The sequence below is a fragment of the Euprymna scolopes genome, chromosome 21 (assembly GCF_053919585.1).
Source record: "Euprymna scolopes isolate OS-2025 chromosome 21, ASM5391958v1, whole genome shotgun sequence".
Lineage (NCBI taxonomy): Eukaryota > Metazoa > Mollusca > Cephalopoda > Sepiida > Sepiolidae > Euprymna > Euprymna scolopes.
In genome coordinates this window covers 48,361,833-48,377,174 of record NC_136502.1, presented here as the reverse complement: position 1 = coordinate 48,377,174, position 15,342 = coordinate 48,361,833, and the positions used below count along the sequence as shown (strand labels likewise).

The following is a 15,342-nucleotide window of genomic DNA, read 5'->3' as shown; positions in this document are numbered from 1 at the left end:
CAGTTATTCGTTGATATTTCAACTTTGGTAACAGTTATTTGTTGATATTTCAACTTTGGTAACAGTTATTCGTTGATGTGTTAATTAGTCTTAAAGATCTCTCGATCTTGTCCAAGTCACAACCTACATTTTATTGTGTTCAATTTGCAACTTTCGTCAACTGTCACAAACCCAAGGCCATCCACAAATGTCTTTAATTATCGCAAAAACTTAAACTGCACATCAAATAACTCTAAATATATATCCGGTCTTTTTTCCTGTTTAATGCCACACCTTCATGAACACTCTGTCAGCTTCCTTTTTGTGTATGTTAGTGAACAACTTCCTCTCCATTGTTTTGCTGATAAACTTATTTTCTCTTTTTTTTTATATTTTTCTCTTTTTTTTTTGTTTTACTTACATTTTTTTGTACACTTACGAATTTATAGGAATCTCTAAAACAAGGCATGAAGCCACTTGATGTAAGGAGCTAACAAAAACAAAAGATAATTATCATAAGATACCTATTACTTTAATCATGAAAAAGACAAAGCTATAGGTAGGAAGAAAACAGTTGGCAAGAAGAGTTTCACATTTCTACTGTACACTCTTTAACCCTTATCCTTGAGTAGCCTCTGGGCCTTGATAATGTGGTGATGCCTATGTAAAAAAAAAAAAAAAAAAAAAGTCTTAAGTCCTTGGAAAGAAGCTACTGGAGCAGAAAGCTGTATTGCAATGAGGTATCAAAACAACAAATTGATGAAGATCACTAGACTAACAAGTAAAACGAGCTGGAACAAAGGAAGCAGAGAATAGATCAAACAATTATAAAGAACACATGCAATAATAGTATTTATAGAAAAGACTGAGACTAGCAACATCATGTCAGACAAGAAGAAAGAATGGCACTAAATACTTTTTTTTTTCCTTTTGAAATCATAACATATACAAAATCTGGACAAATTAAAATATCATATTTAAGCGTATTTAATGCCCCCCCTCTTGTTATATATTATTTTAACTTTTGAAATCATTATATATTGGGTACAATATAATAATCAATATAGAATTTGCTCTATTATAATAAATATGAAATCTACATAAATTAAAACATCATATTTAAGCATATTTTGAATGGGCAATGCTGTGCAGCCTACTAGTTCATATTACAGTTTCTGCACCTTATCAAGAACTCTTAAATGGGGCAGATATACGCGAGGCCAAATATGTATTCTAAACATGGTCTGATAGCAGAAGAGATAACGAACAACCTCAGATGTGAGAAAGTTTTGGAGCAATTAAACCATCTTTACGAGAGGCATAAAACAGCAATAGATCTCACGCATGAACTTCAAGAAAAATTTGATGAGTAAAAAAACAGCCAAGAAGTTTTAGAATCAATTTCTAATTGCAGATGAGAATCTCAAGGAAAACAGACACACCTACGATTGAAAGATACGAGCTGAGTCTTAACACGATTAAACAAAACAAGTTGTTTCATACCCCAATGTACAAGTGAACCCAGGTCAAGGTCAACTTTCAGATCAACAGCATATTTCAGGTGATCCCAGAAAAATAGGAGATGGTTGGTTGGTTGTTTTTGTTTTACGGCATATCAACCTTTTTTAGGTTATTTAATGCCGAATCTAGTTATTTTCAGGAACGATTTTTAATGGAGTATATTTGTTTTTTTAAGTCGGATTCTATTTAACCCATAGTTGGGACCCTAACAGGTACTACCACTCCGGATCAGAGTGGACCTGGGAGCAATGGCAATTAAAGGGTGGCTCTACACTCCCGAAGGCCCGTAAGGTGGGCCTCACCATCGGATATAGTTTTAGGTCATCTCCAGGACTAAAAATAGGAGAGAATGGTAGCATCAGCATAGATGCTAATATCAAGGTTAGTCGGGAGATCAATACGACATAATCACATTCACACACCAGTTCCCATTAGATCACCGAAGTTAAGCAATGCTGAGCCTGGTCAGTACTAAAATGGGTGACCATTTGAGAATTCCAGGTGCTGTATGTGCTTTCAACTTGTCTCAACACTGTTTCCAGTTGTCTAGCATTTCTTGCCACTGGACCCAAACACTGTCAATTCAAGAGAAGTGTGGTTGGAGATTGCGCAACCCTTGCCTCATAGTTACATGTGCAACTACTTTTACAGAGGTATCCATTGTCTTTTCAGACTGAACGGAGGCATCGATCGCTGTTAATCTGAATAATATTCCCAGGAAGATCATCATATATAGAGAAGAAACAGTGCTGGGTCTTGAACAGAGCCCTGAGGAACATCACCATTGATAAGGAAAGAGAATAAAGAAACACGATCCAGAGTCACTCGTAAGTTTCTATTAGAAAGAAAACCTAAAAATGTCAAGAATCTTAGCACTAATAGCCTAAGCTTCAAGTTTGTGTAGAAGACCAGGATGCCACACTCTGTTGAATGCCTTTGAAATATGAAACACAATAGCTGAACCCTCTACTGAATTATCCATAAACTGACAGATCTGCTCTGCTATGTAATAGTGATGGGACGATTCCAATATTTTTCCCAATTCCGATACAATTACTGATTCTATACTAAATTCCTGATTCCGATTCTTTATAAATTTCTAATATAAATATAACTATATAGCTGTATTTTTCTCTGGTTACTGTAAAAACACACATGTTAAATGTGCAAATATTTTCCTAAATGTAAAAATATATTTGTGAGGGAAGATCTATCAATTTTTGCTTCACTAGTGGTTTAAAACCAATAAATATTTATTATTTTATCAGTGGAAGATTTTGCTTTAAACAAAATCAAATAAAAAAGACAATTAAAAGAATCGTTTTGGCGCCAAAAAATCAGTACAAATTTTCCCGATTCCAATACCGTTTCCGATATCCTCAAATATTCCGATTTTTCAGATTCCCGATTCCAATTCCGATTAATCGTCCCAACACTACTATGTAATATATCAAGGATGTAAGTTGTCGTCCTTAAAGCAAAAAACTTGGTTATCCTGACGCTCCGCACTTCTTTATTTACATTGGAAGTGACGTCACACAAGATGGCTACAATTGTAAAAATAATTTGTTTTATTTTTCTTTCATTTTGAACTCCTTTTTTTCTCCCGTTTGTTTTTGTTTTCTACAATTAATAAACCAGCTTACAAGTAAATTCAATCTTGGAAACTACTCGTTTGCCGTAATTTTAAACGTTATTTTCATTTTCAGCGACCCCGAAAACCTTTAAGAATGGTAATTTTAAAGGAATTTGAGGGTGGAGTAATTCTTCATATTTACCCTTTTTTTTAATTGAATTGTTAGGTGAAAGTACAGAATAGTTATAATACACCCTCCCTTCCCCATGTTAAATAATAGGTTTCTAAATAATAGCGTTAAAAAATAGCTCGAGTCGTAAAGTGCAGGAGTACAGGGCAGTACCTATAAAAGGTAACGCCGGATCGGAAAAAGAGCTCAAAATGAAAATAAAATAAATTCTCCGCTCAAAATAAGAAATAGGAGAAAAAAAAAAGTTAAATTCTCCGCTGTGTTAGTAATTAAAAACTAAAACAAATTCTCAAAATGAAAAGAAATGTTAGATTCTCCGCTAAAATACCAATATAACAAATGGGAGAAAAAAAAATTAAATTCGCTAAAACAAATTATTTTTTACTTGTAAACTGGTTTATTAATTGTAGAAAACAAAAACAAACGGGAGAAAAAAGGAGCTCAAAATGAAAGAAAAATAAAACAAATCATTTTTACAATTGCAGCCATCCGTATTATAAGATTTGTGTGACGTCACTTCCAATGTAAATAAAGAAGTGCGAAGCGTCAGGATAACCAAAAACTTAAACCAAAATTACTGGCCTTTTATGCTATTTTTTTAATTTTTATCTTGTTTAGAGGATCAAAGGCAAGATAAATTACTTTTCTGCCAAACTGGATATTTGTTTTTGTGTTTTTATTCAATGTAACATATTTATTCAGCTCGAAAAACATACAGTGTTTACCGATGTATTCGAAAATTCAAGATGGCGTCTCACACCCTCTAACACCGTAAGTATGGAAAAAGGTGTTATAAATAAAAAAAACTATACAAAATACTATTAAAAACCCGCCGAATATATGTCAACCTATGTCACGGTAACATATATTGAGCGAGTTTTTAACAGTATTTTATCCGGTTTTTTATTTATAACATCTTTTCCCACACTTACCGTGTTAAAGAGAGAATCAGACGCCATCTTGAATTTTCCAATACATCGGTAAACACTGTATGTTTTTCGAGCTGAATAAACATGTTACATTGAATAAAAACACGAAAAATATATCCAGTTTGGTAGAAAAGTAACTTATCTTGCTTTTGATAACATTTATTTGTTTTTTGACAACTTTTTCGAATCTATGTGTACAGTAATACGAACCCGAAAATCCTATAACGTTAGAATAGCCTGGAAATGTAGGTTCGTTTTTATGTTAAATTTATATACAAAACTGACCCCCACTCTAAATTCTAAAGTAATTTTTTTTTCTTTCCGTCAAGTTTTTCATAGTATTTAAACGTAATCGCCTAAACAAAGTAGAATCTCATAGTTCTTTTTTGAGTGTGTCTGAGGATTGATCTACAAATTTACTACATTGACTCAACATCAGTAAGAGGCGGCAATACAAAATAAAGAACCGAAACGAAAAATAGCTCCACTACTCCAGTCAATAAAGTTCAAATAGCGCCTCCTCGCCTCACTTCTCCCTCTCATTAAAAGGTTAGAGCTATCGCCTGTTTATAAAAGACCCCTCCTTCATTTCCAAATAGGGGCCATTTTGAACGAGTTCAATATCTGACGTTATCCGACAAGTCGGCATTCCCCGGTGGGGAGGGAACGCCTCAATTGAATGACAACAAACCAATTTATCTACCGAAGGAGGGGGTAACACCTGGAAGGACGATCTCTGAGGTCTGAATTAGGTCAGATTTCACTACAATCCAAGGGGCAAGTGAAATCGCGGTGCAAAGCCACAGGTTCTTCTACACTCATTGAAGAGATTTGGTTCCCTGCCCCTTGATGCGTGAAACGAGGATGGTTCACTGTCCCAGCTCGCGTTCACTTTAAGTCCGCCATAAAAGGGTGCAAACGCCGTGGACATTGTTTTCGTCCTTTTTCATTTATACCCCCCTTCCTCCCATTAATTTTAAATGAGAAAAAAAAAAAAAAAAAAAAAAAAGTGGGGACGGCACCATATTTCTCAGTGCATCCAAACCTATTAAAGGATTTACCAAATAAATTAAAAGGAAACTTTGCGTGATCCTCGTTAATTAGCAGGTAGGTCATTTTTTTTTTTTTTTTACTTAAGAAAAAAGAAACAACTATTAAATTGTTCTGTTTTTTGTTAAATTAACCCGAACTTTTCTTTCCGTCAATGAAATAAAAAAAAAAATCCACCATATATATATATAACTTTGTTCTATTATTGAAATCTGACTGGAATTTTTTTTTTTATAATTGAAACTGAAAACAGTAACACGTGTTGGCTGGTTCTAAAATGGGGGTCCACTTTAGTACTGCATGGTAAAAATAAATTAAGCCCCTATTTTATAACCATCCGGCTTTTACAACTATAAGTTTCGTAAGTTTAAAGATTAACACCCTCAACTAAATAAGCCCACTCCCCTGCAAGTGAGATTCTACTTTTTTTTTGGGGGGGGGTTGTATTACTGTACACATAGATTCGAAAAAGTTGTCAAAAAACAAATATGTTATCAAAGGCAAGATAAGTTACTTTTCTACCAAACTGGATATATTTTTTCGTGTTTTTATTCAATGTAACATGTTTATTCAGCTCGAAAAACATACAGCGTTTACCAATGTTACATTGGCAATGTATTGGAAAATTCAAGATGGCGCCTCACTCCCTCTTTAACACGGTAAGTTTGGGAAAAGGTGTTATAAATAAAAAACTAGTCAAAATACTATTAAAAACCCGCCGGATATATGTCAACCTATGTCACGGTAACATATATTGAGCGAGTTTTTAACAGTATTTTATCCGGTTTTTTATTTATAACATCTTTTCCCACACTTACCGTGTTAAAGAGAGAATAAGACGCCATCTTGAATTTTCCAATACATCGGTAAACACTGTATGTTTTTCGAGCTGAATAAACATGTTACATTGAATAAAAACACAAAAAATATATCCAGTTTGGTAGAAAAGTAACTTATCTTGCCTTTGATAAAATTTATTTGTTATATATTTGTTTTTTGACAACTTTTTCGAATCTGTGTACACAGTACTAATACACACCCAAAAATTGCTTATCTTCAAGTTCCGTCAGCCGATATTTACAAAGGTGGGTGCATATTTAGATTAGCACTTATGGCAGCCATTAAAAGTAAAGAAAATACATGATGTACGTACCAGTCGTGGAACGAAGATGATATATTCCAAAAATCAAGTAATTTGATCAAGGTTTTTGTTAATGCCGCTAAACCTATTTAGCGGCATTAACAAAAACCTTAATCAAATTACTTGATTTTTGGAATATATCATCTTCGTTCCGTTTGCGGTTAATATGAGGAGAATGTTGGTCTACAGATTTTGTAGTCGATAAATGGAGTTTTAAGAAGAAAAAAAATCAATGGTTTCAACTGCTTTTTTTTTAATCAATTATAATAAGTTACAGTGGTAGCTTTCGAATTATGCAGTCGGATATTACTGAATAATTATTTAACAACTTTAATCGTGTAAGCAGGTGAAAAATTGCCGCAATCTTTGTTTAATTCGAACGGAAAATTTTTTTTTTTTGAATTTTTGTGTTTTACAATCGTTTTCATCAAATTCAATTTTTTATTTTCTTTAATAAATAATTTTCTACCTTATCGATTTTCGTAATTTTTGAATATAATACGAGGAATACATAGATACCATTGTTTTCATGTGAAATTCAGTTTTATGATTTCCAAAAATCTCGTCCCAATTCTGTAGAAGCGCTGAAATGTTTCTTCTCTTACTTAAACATTAGGCATTAGGTAAATTTTTACATTAGGTCCACCATCTCCACCTCCACAATTTCTTTAAAATGATAACTTTTACAGGTTTTCGACTAATCTCATTTAAAATTTGCAGGCATGAGACATAAGACCTGTATTATGCACTGTAATTCACTGGCCACCATGTTTGTACGCGCTTGCCAACTCATCGTTCACTTAACGGTACCCTTAACGCGCGCCAGTTTTACTCCCCCTGTATTTAACACGATGTAATTGTAATTTAATTTAATCATCCTAACTTTTTACCATTCAAAAGAAAAAGCTTCAAATAAACTAATTTAAAATTTTTTTACAGCATATAAAAATAATGAAAATTGCGAGACAAAAATCGTGTTTACATTATCGACGCTTTAAAAAAGCATTCCTATGTAGTGACGTTTTAAGCCGTTGATGATACACCCATGTTTTAAAAATCTAGCAAAGATCAAATAAGTCATATTTTCCTGAAATTTTCGATATATTTATTCATTATTAAATAAACTGACGGCCGCCACAACATATCCTCCACCACCTCCCCCAAATGCCCACATAGAATTTCTGTGAAATGTTAAACGGTATTCTACTCGGTAAATGTCGGTCGGTGCGTTACTTATGGAAAAATGGTTAATTGAACTGCAGAAGCAGTAAGCACCTGTTAAACTACACAAGTTATATAATTGAATACCCTAGGTACGGGCAATTCTAATGGCTCCTTAGGTATGGGACCTGGTTTTGAACACCGGTTAATCATAATATTTTTAAAATTTTCGGTTACTTTTTAGATTATGTTTAAAAGATTACAGCTTAGTTAATTTCTCAAAGAAAATATAGCGTGTGAAATAAAAAAACATGGAATAATTTTATCTCAAATCTGGAAAACCGTATATTTCACATAAAAATTCATCATGACAAAGATTGTGTTTACATTTTTCTGGCAAGAGAAATATAAGTGTTTTGGAATTATTTCCAAGTGAAGTATTAAGTTAGTCTTAAAATAATGAATTAATACAATAAATGTACTTAACTTTTGCTAAAAAGGGTAATAATTATCCAAAAATATGGCCATGGTAGCAACAAGATTAGTTACGTGTCAAAAAAAAAAAAAAGTCATGGCGGCAAAATTCAAAGAAGTACGGAAGCACATTAATGACATAATTTTATTATTATTTAACAATGTTCCGGCTTATCGAGCATTTTTTTTTTTTCTTTTTGCAGTTGCAGACCCCTCCCTGCAGTTAAAAATTCATAAAAATTCAGAAAATCAACTAATTTTTATGAAAGTTTCAGTATTTATTAATGATCCTAGAATACATTGAACCTATTATGGTGTTCCAGAATTTTGATCGACTCTATTTTGGGGTCGACAGGTTATGCAACTCCAAAACAGACTTTCCTATAGCTTTATTTCATTTCTATGTGTTTTTAGTTTTGTGTGTTGAATGAAACTTTTTTTTTTTCATTACAACAATAGTTATCGACCCCGGTTCTTTGGCTGACAAACGACATCTGTCGGCGGTTCTTGAAATTTACTTACCACAAAATGGTGATAGAATAATAAATTTACTTACGTTTAATCAATGTTATTTTCTTTTTTTAAATAGCATTTTCTTTTTAAATGACGACGTTTTTACTGTTTATGAATATTAAAAGAAAAATAATTACTAAACATTTATTAATAAGAAAATGGGTGCTAGTGCACTTATGATCCGCGCTATATTTTAAATCGTATTTCTAAGCTTAAAGTTTAATGTTTTTTTCGTGCTGAAATAACGTTATTATTTTAAAAGCCATTCTTAACATGGGGAGGGTGCAAATTCGCCTAAAAAAGTAGAATCTCATTTTACGGAATTAGCTAAGAGTGTTAATTTACATGAATAACACCTATGGCACCATATTGGCACTTCTGCATGTCAGTAACATGAAGCGAATGCGTGTAATTTAGTTTCAAGAACCGCCGACAGATGTCGTTTGTCAGCCAAAGAACCGGGGTCGATAACTATCGTTGTAATGAAAAAAAAAAAAAAAGTTTCATTCAACACACAAAACTAAAAACACATAGAAATGAAAAAAGTTGGGAAATTATTTTAATATTCATTTTAAGAAAATGCTATTAAAAAAGAAAAAGTCGATAAAAGTGAGACATAAACGGTAAAACAGTAAAAAAAAAAAAAGATATTATTAATAAATGTGTAAAACGTAGTCATTTAAAACAAAAGAAAAAGTCGATAAAAGTGACACAAACAGTAAAACAGTAAAAAAAAAGAAGATATTATTAATAAATGTGTAGTAATGTCTTTTATTTCAATATTCAATATAAGAATAATTTCAATATTTCATATATATAATATTTCAATATAAGAAAAGAAAAAGTCGATAAAATTGACACATAAACAGTAAAAAAAAAAAAGATATTAAGACATGTGTAATGTATTTTATTTCAATATTCATAAACAGTAAAACAATGTCGATAAAAAGTTGTTACTATGGCAACTAAAACATGTCCTTTGCGCCTGCGCGGGGAGAAGTCATTGTTTTTTTGAGGGTGTTCGACAGGGAACTCTTACCGCGACCAGTACCGTACTTTTCTACCTAACTGGATAGTTTTAGTGTTTTTATTCAATGTAACAATTTTTTGATTTAAGTATTATAAATTTCACTAACATGCTGGAGAAATGTTTCATAATTTTCCATCCCGTTGTCAATTTTCATATCGTACGCCTCCCGATACATTGCTTCGTCAACATGGGACCATTTCATATCTCCTGAAGACACTTCCGTATTTAGAGAGAGAGAGAAAAAAAAATGAGTGACCGATTTACCAGAACATTGTAACTAAAAAGTGAGCACCCCTTTTCAGTTGTCGAAATGATTTTTTTTTTTTTTTTTTATAATCTGGTTAATTAGTGTCCAATCAATAATAATCCAATGAAAAAATTTCAAAAAACCTATCAGTATAGAAATTACGCATCGAGGTGATGGTTGTACAACTCCGCCAAATAATTATTTTTAAAAAGCTTTAAATGATATTAAATTCAAATATTACACGATATGAAGTTTAAACAATTTTTTTTTTTTATATAACAAGTTTCCAATAATAAAAAATATATTTATATAATAGAATATATGATTCTTGAGATAATAAAAATTACAAAAGCAAAATTGACTAAAAAAATACGTTTGGATTTGATTATTTAAAATGACGGTACTAGTGCAGAGAGTGATCCGGACGTAAATAAAGTTATTTAAAAAGCCATTCTTAACATGGGGAGGGGAGGGTGTTTTGTACCTATTCTATACTTCAACCTTACAATTGAATAAAAAAATATCATAAAACTTTAATTAAACTTGGAAATACGATTTTAAAAATAGCGCGGACTCTGCACTAGCACCAAAATGACCGAGGTGATAATCAAAATTTGCGCCTTTTTTCCCCCCCCCCCAGAAAAGTACGGAGGTCTGTAGCGACATGATCTTTAGATCAACAGAACAGATTAAAATTAATTTTATCGTCTGTGTAGTTCGTTATTAAAAATCTATTTGTTTTATAAAAGGTAAGTCTTATATTGTTTTTTATCCATTTTTTATTGTGCATCTTATTTATTCATAAATTTCTGCATAAATGATCTTCCATAGAAATTGACCCAAACTATAATAAACGCACCAAATGATGACGTCACTAATTAATGTGTATAATGATGGCGTTCTACCACGGCCACCGATTCGAAATGTCAACTTTTATAGGTTTTCGGGTATGCTGACAACAAATATCAGTTAAATTTGGGGCAAATATTTTTTCGGGAGTCATTTCGTATAAAAAGTTAATTTATTTTACCCATCAAAATTCGAGAAATGCACGATTAAATATGTGTAATAAGCAAAATAATAATAATAATAAATATATAATAACTAAGCAAAAAAAAAAAACATGACTTTAAGTTGGCATTTTCAGCCTTGACCTTGCGATCAAAACCCAAGATTGAGTCAAAACGGAACAATGGACAGAGCGAATGGCTAGCAGTATCAGAAATCGCCATTAAAATGCGTGATAAAAACTTAATAATTAGACTTACTATCTTTCAAAGCTTATAACTACTTGAAAAATGTAATTTAAACCCTATTTTTTTTTCAATAAAAGGAGCAAAGACGAAATTTTAAAATAACAGGTTTAATAGCAAAAAAAAAAAAAAAAATGCAATATTTGTTTTTTTTTTTAATCGGTTCTCTTTAAAAAAGATTTCAAGAAAATCAACGAATTTTAACTTACTTTGAATATAATAAATATAAATTCCAAAAAATCACTTACCTATAAAATACTAATCAATGGGTACATTGTTAAGAATTTATCCATATTTATATTTTATATTCCGTGTACTTTTTAAATAAAATAATTTTTGAAGCAAGGATTCAAAAATACCGTGATATCAGATGGTCACAACTGGAAGAAAGGGGAGACAAACGTCTCCCTTTCTTCCAGTTGAGAACTCAAAAGCGCCAGAATTAATCTCCCCTTTCTATTTCTGGCATGTGTTTGCTGTAAACAAAACTTAGTCAATATGGGCCACCGTACTTGAAAACATTTCACTTATCAGTTTTTGCCGTTTAAACAAATTCCACTCGACCAATTTTCCATTTTTTTTTTTTTTTTAATTCTCTTAAAGAAATACATGAGTTTTTTATGGAGTGATTTTTTTTTTTTTTAATCTAAAATAAATAAAAAAAACATTGAATGAAGCAGAAAAAAATGTTGTAGGTATTCAATCTTTTCGGGACCAAATTTTTAAAAATGTGAGGTTTCACTTAAAAAAAATCAACGTGGTTTAAAAAAGGGGTTTAAACTTTTGACTTTACAGATAAATTTGCACAAAACTATTCTTTCTTTTTTTGTTTTAAATTATATTATTTTATTTATTGATCTTTTATCTTCAATTTGTGATATATAAATCTGAGGTGAGAAAATTATTTTCATTTTTAATAGACATTTCAAAATGAGGGGGGGTTAAAAAAAAACGTTTGTCTAGAATATCATATTCGGTTTATTGGAAAGAGCATAAAATTTCGCATTAAACCTGCAAATATTGTAAAAATTGAACCAATAGAAAAATTGATAGATTTTTAAATTGAAAAAAATAATAAAAAATTAACTCGTAAAATTCAATTCATTTCATTACGTAAAAAAAAAAATGGCTGCATGAGCGCGCGCAGGCACTTTGTAAACACTGTTTTTTAAAAAATAAAAAATATTTTTATTATTTTTCAAAAAAACTTTAATAGTTTATTTTGGAAGTATATTCCATAAAGAAATTAAACAAACCACTTTAAAAAGAGAAATTATGAGTTTTGTATATTTTATTCGCAGTTTTGTGTTAAGGGTGTCAAAAATTCCCTCAAAATTCTGACACACCTAGCGAATGGCACAAATAAATTCAGCGAAATCCTTTGCTGCATCCACGTGCATTTATTCTACATCAATTATTTTTCATTTTAAATTAAAACTAATTGTTACTTACGAATGAAAGTTTTTTAAGAGTTGCTTAACTTAGTTGTCATTCTAAAGTATAGAAAAAAATAATTTAAAATAAAAATTGTTTAAAAGTTTTTTTAACTTATTTATCATACAAGCAGTGGCGTACCTATGTAAAATGGCGCCCATGGCAAAGTTTGAATGTGCGCCCCTTCTTAATAATTTATACCTTAGATATACCTAACTACTAATTTTAATTTTTGTCAAGCAATTTTTGCGCCCATGTCAGAGTGGCGCCCATGGCACGGGCCATGCCTGCCATACCCTAGATACGCCACTGCATACAAGGTAAACAGATTCACCGAAGTCTTGTTGATTCGTGCCGTGTTGACTCAGTCTTGGTTTTTGATCACAAGGTCAAGGTTGCTTCTTGGTTTATGAAAATTGCAAGTAGACGCCATGTTGATTTTTTTCTTTTCCTTGCATATTGAATGTTTACACACATATTTAATCGTGCATTTCTCGAGTTTCGATGGGTAAAATAAATTAACTTTTTACACGAAATGACTTCTCATGGAATACTTTCTTTTTAAAATTCAATTTTCACTCCAAACAAGGCACAGTGTCACTTTGAAATAGGGGGCTACTATCGGGAACATAAGTTACAGGCATATTATGAAGGGAGTTGAGTAGCAAGATGTCTGTTCACTTGAACTTCTGCATGTCAGTACAGTTGGGCAAGCAGAGTCCCAGAAGGGAGTTCCACAATGTAGCAGTTCTGGGGAAGAAATTGTTGGAGTAGAAGGCTTTCTTACATCTAGGGATCTCTACTGTGTAGCTGCGTATCGGGTTTGTCAGAGGTATTTACATCGAGGGGGTACAAGTGCTTGTAGTTCATCAGAGCATTCACCATCAAAATACTTGTAGAACAAGATGAGCAACATTTTTAATGCCTTATTTTTCTCATATCATCCACAAACCCTATTTATGGACATTACCAACTTTTTTTTATTCAAGAAAATCAAATTTTACAGCTAAGTTAGTTGTAGTGTTTTCGTCAGCTATGATGAAATCCGATGAAATAAATAAAGGGAGAGACAATTCAATTCGAAGTGTCTAGATCAAAATCAGCCTTATGTTCAGTGTAGTTTAGTAGTAAAATTCGCTAAAAGTCGTACATTTTAATTTTCTTAGTTTAAAAATAAAAAACTTAGTCAATTTATGTGATTTTTTTGTAATATGACATCTTCATTCTGTGACGAATGCTTACATCATAAAGATTTCTATTCTAATAAGCACGTATCATTGTAATTAAATTAAGCTAACTGATTCAATATGTAATTTAAATTAATAAACTACATTGAGAGGATGTGTGGACTGTAGAAATAAGTTAAGCGAAGTAGATAGTAATGAAACTGCAAATAAGATTTTTATTAATAAATAATGTGAGAATCGTGTCGCTTTTTTTCTTCTTTTTTTACACAGGCATCACCACATTATCAAGGCCAAGAGACCACTCGAGGATAAGGGTTAAAGAGTGTACAGTAGAAACTGGACAATATAGTAATCATTAGTAATGGAAATTCGGTAAATTTGTTAACTTATATGGAACGGCTCATCAAGAACTTGTTTACGGTAGACTTGAAGACAACCATATTGTAGTCAGCCGGAAAGCAGAAAAACGGAAGACAATTCCACAGGCGTGCAGTTCTAAGAAAGAAGCTTTGTTCATGGAATCTACGTTTAGGTTTAGGCACAGATAAAGAGTGGGGGGAATTATTGATAGTGTTTTCAGCTAGACGAGTGTTTCTTGTGAAAGTTTGGCGAGAGGGGACCATAGACTGAAGCTCAGTCGAACACTTTCCATGAAAATAACGATACATCAGAGACAAACTCGCTTCATTGGTTGATTGATTTAACACATTGTTTTAATTACAGCCTTTCTCATTGGTTGATTTAAATTTTTAACCTGCAAGTGTGAGTATGTTTAAACTGAAAACTTTAGTCTGAGCAAACTTTTCATGCATGACAGACTTATTTATAATATTCATATTAATTTAACGGCTTTGGCGCTTAATATTGTCATGGTACCTTCGAGACAATTTAACCTACTAAGTTTGTTCTTTTCCTGGCGTAATATCGTCGTTCTAATCAGCAGAGAAAGCTGATTTTGGTTTTAGCTCTTTGGCGGAATTATCTACCTTTTTCTATTAGAGCATTGTTTAAATGGACCTAAAGCCATGGATTGATGATAATCTTAAGATTTTTTCCCCTACAATTTCTTATGAAGTCTTAACTATCAGGATTGGCTGAGCAGCAAAATGACACATAATTTTGTAATTGAGAAGATGAGACGACCTGCCTTAATCAACCAGGTGAGTGCGCTTTTTGATGTTGTCTATTTTTCGCTCTGCCAGAGAATTTAATTCTCACAATATTTAATATCAATTTAATTCTCACAATATTTAATATAAATTTTAATATGTTGGTAAAGATGACCATATTGTGTGGTTTGTTTGATTTTAGCATTAATTTATATACGTTTGTGTAATCCCACCCCCACACTGTAGAGATCCTTAGATGTAAAAGATTTTTCTACTCCAATAGTTTCTTCCCCAGAACCGCTAGACTTTGGAATTCCATTCCAGGTTCCTTCTTCCCCAACAGTACTAACGTGCAGAAGTTCAAGTGTAACCTGAACCGATATCTTGCTGCCCAAATCCCTACATAGTACTCCAGTAGTTGTTGCCCCTGATAGTAGCCCCCTACACCAAAGTGGCAATTTGCCTTGTTTGGGGTGAAAATGTAAAAAAACAAAAACAAAAAAACACAAAGTGTGAAATGATTCGTGTATATACTTTTTGAGTAATAC

General features: G+C 32.1%; 1 pseudogene; it reads left to right on the top strand.

The window, feature by feature from the left end:
* Positions 1-1,895: 1,895 nt before the first annotated feature.
* LOC145243316 (5S ribosomal RNA) lies at positions 1,896-2,013 on the top strand (annotated as a pseudogene).
* The last annotated feature ends 13,329 nt before the right edge of the window (positions 2,014-15,342 follow it).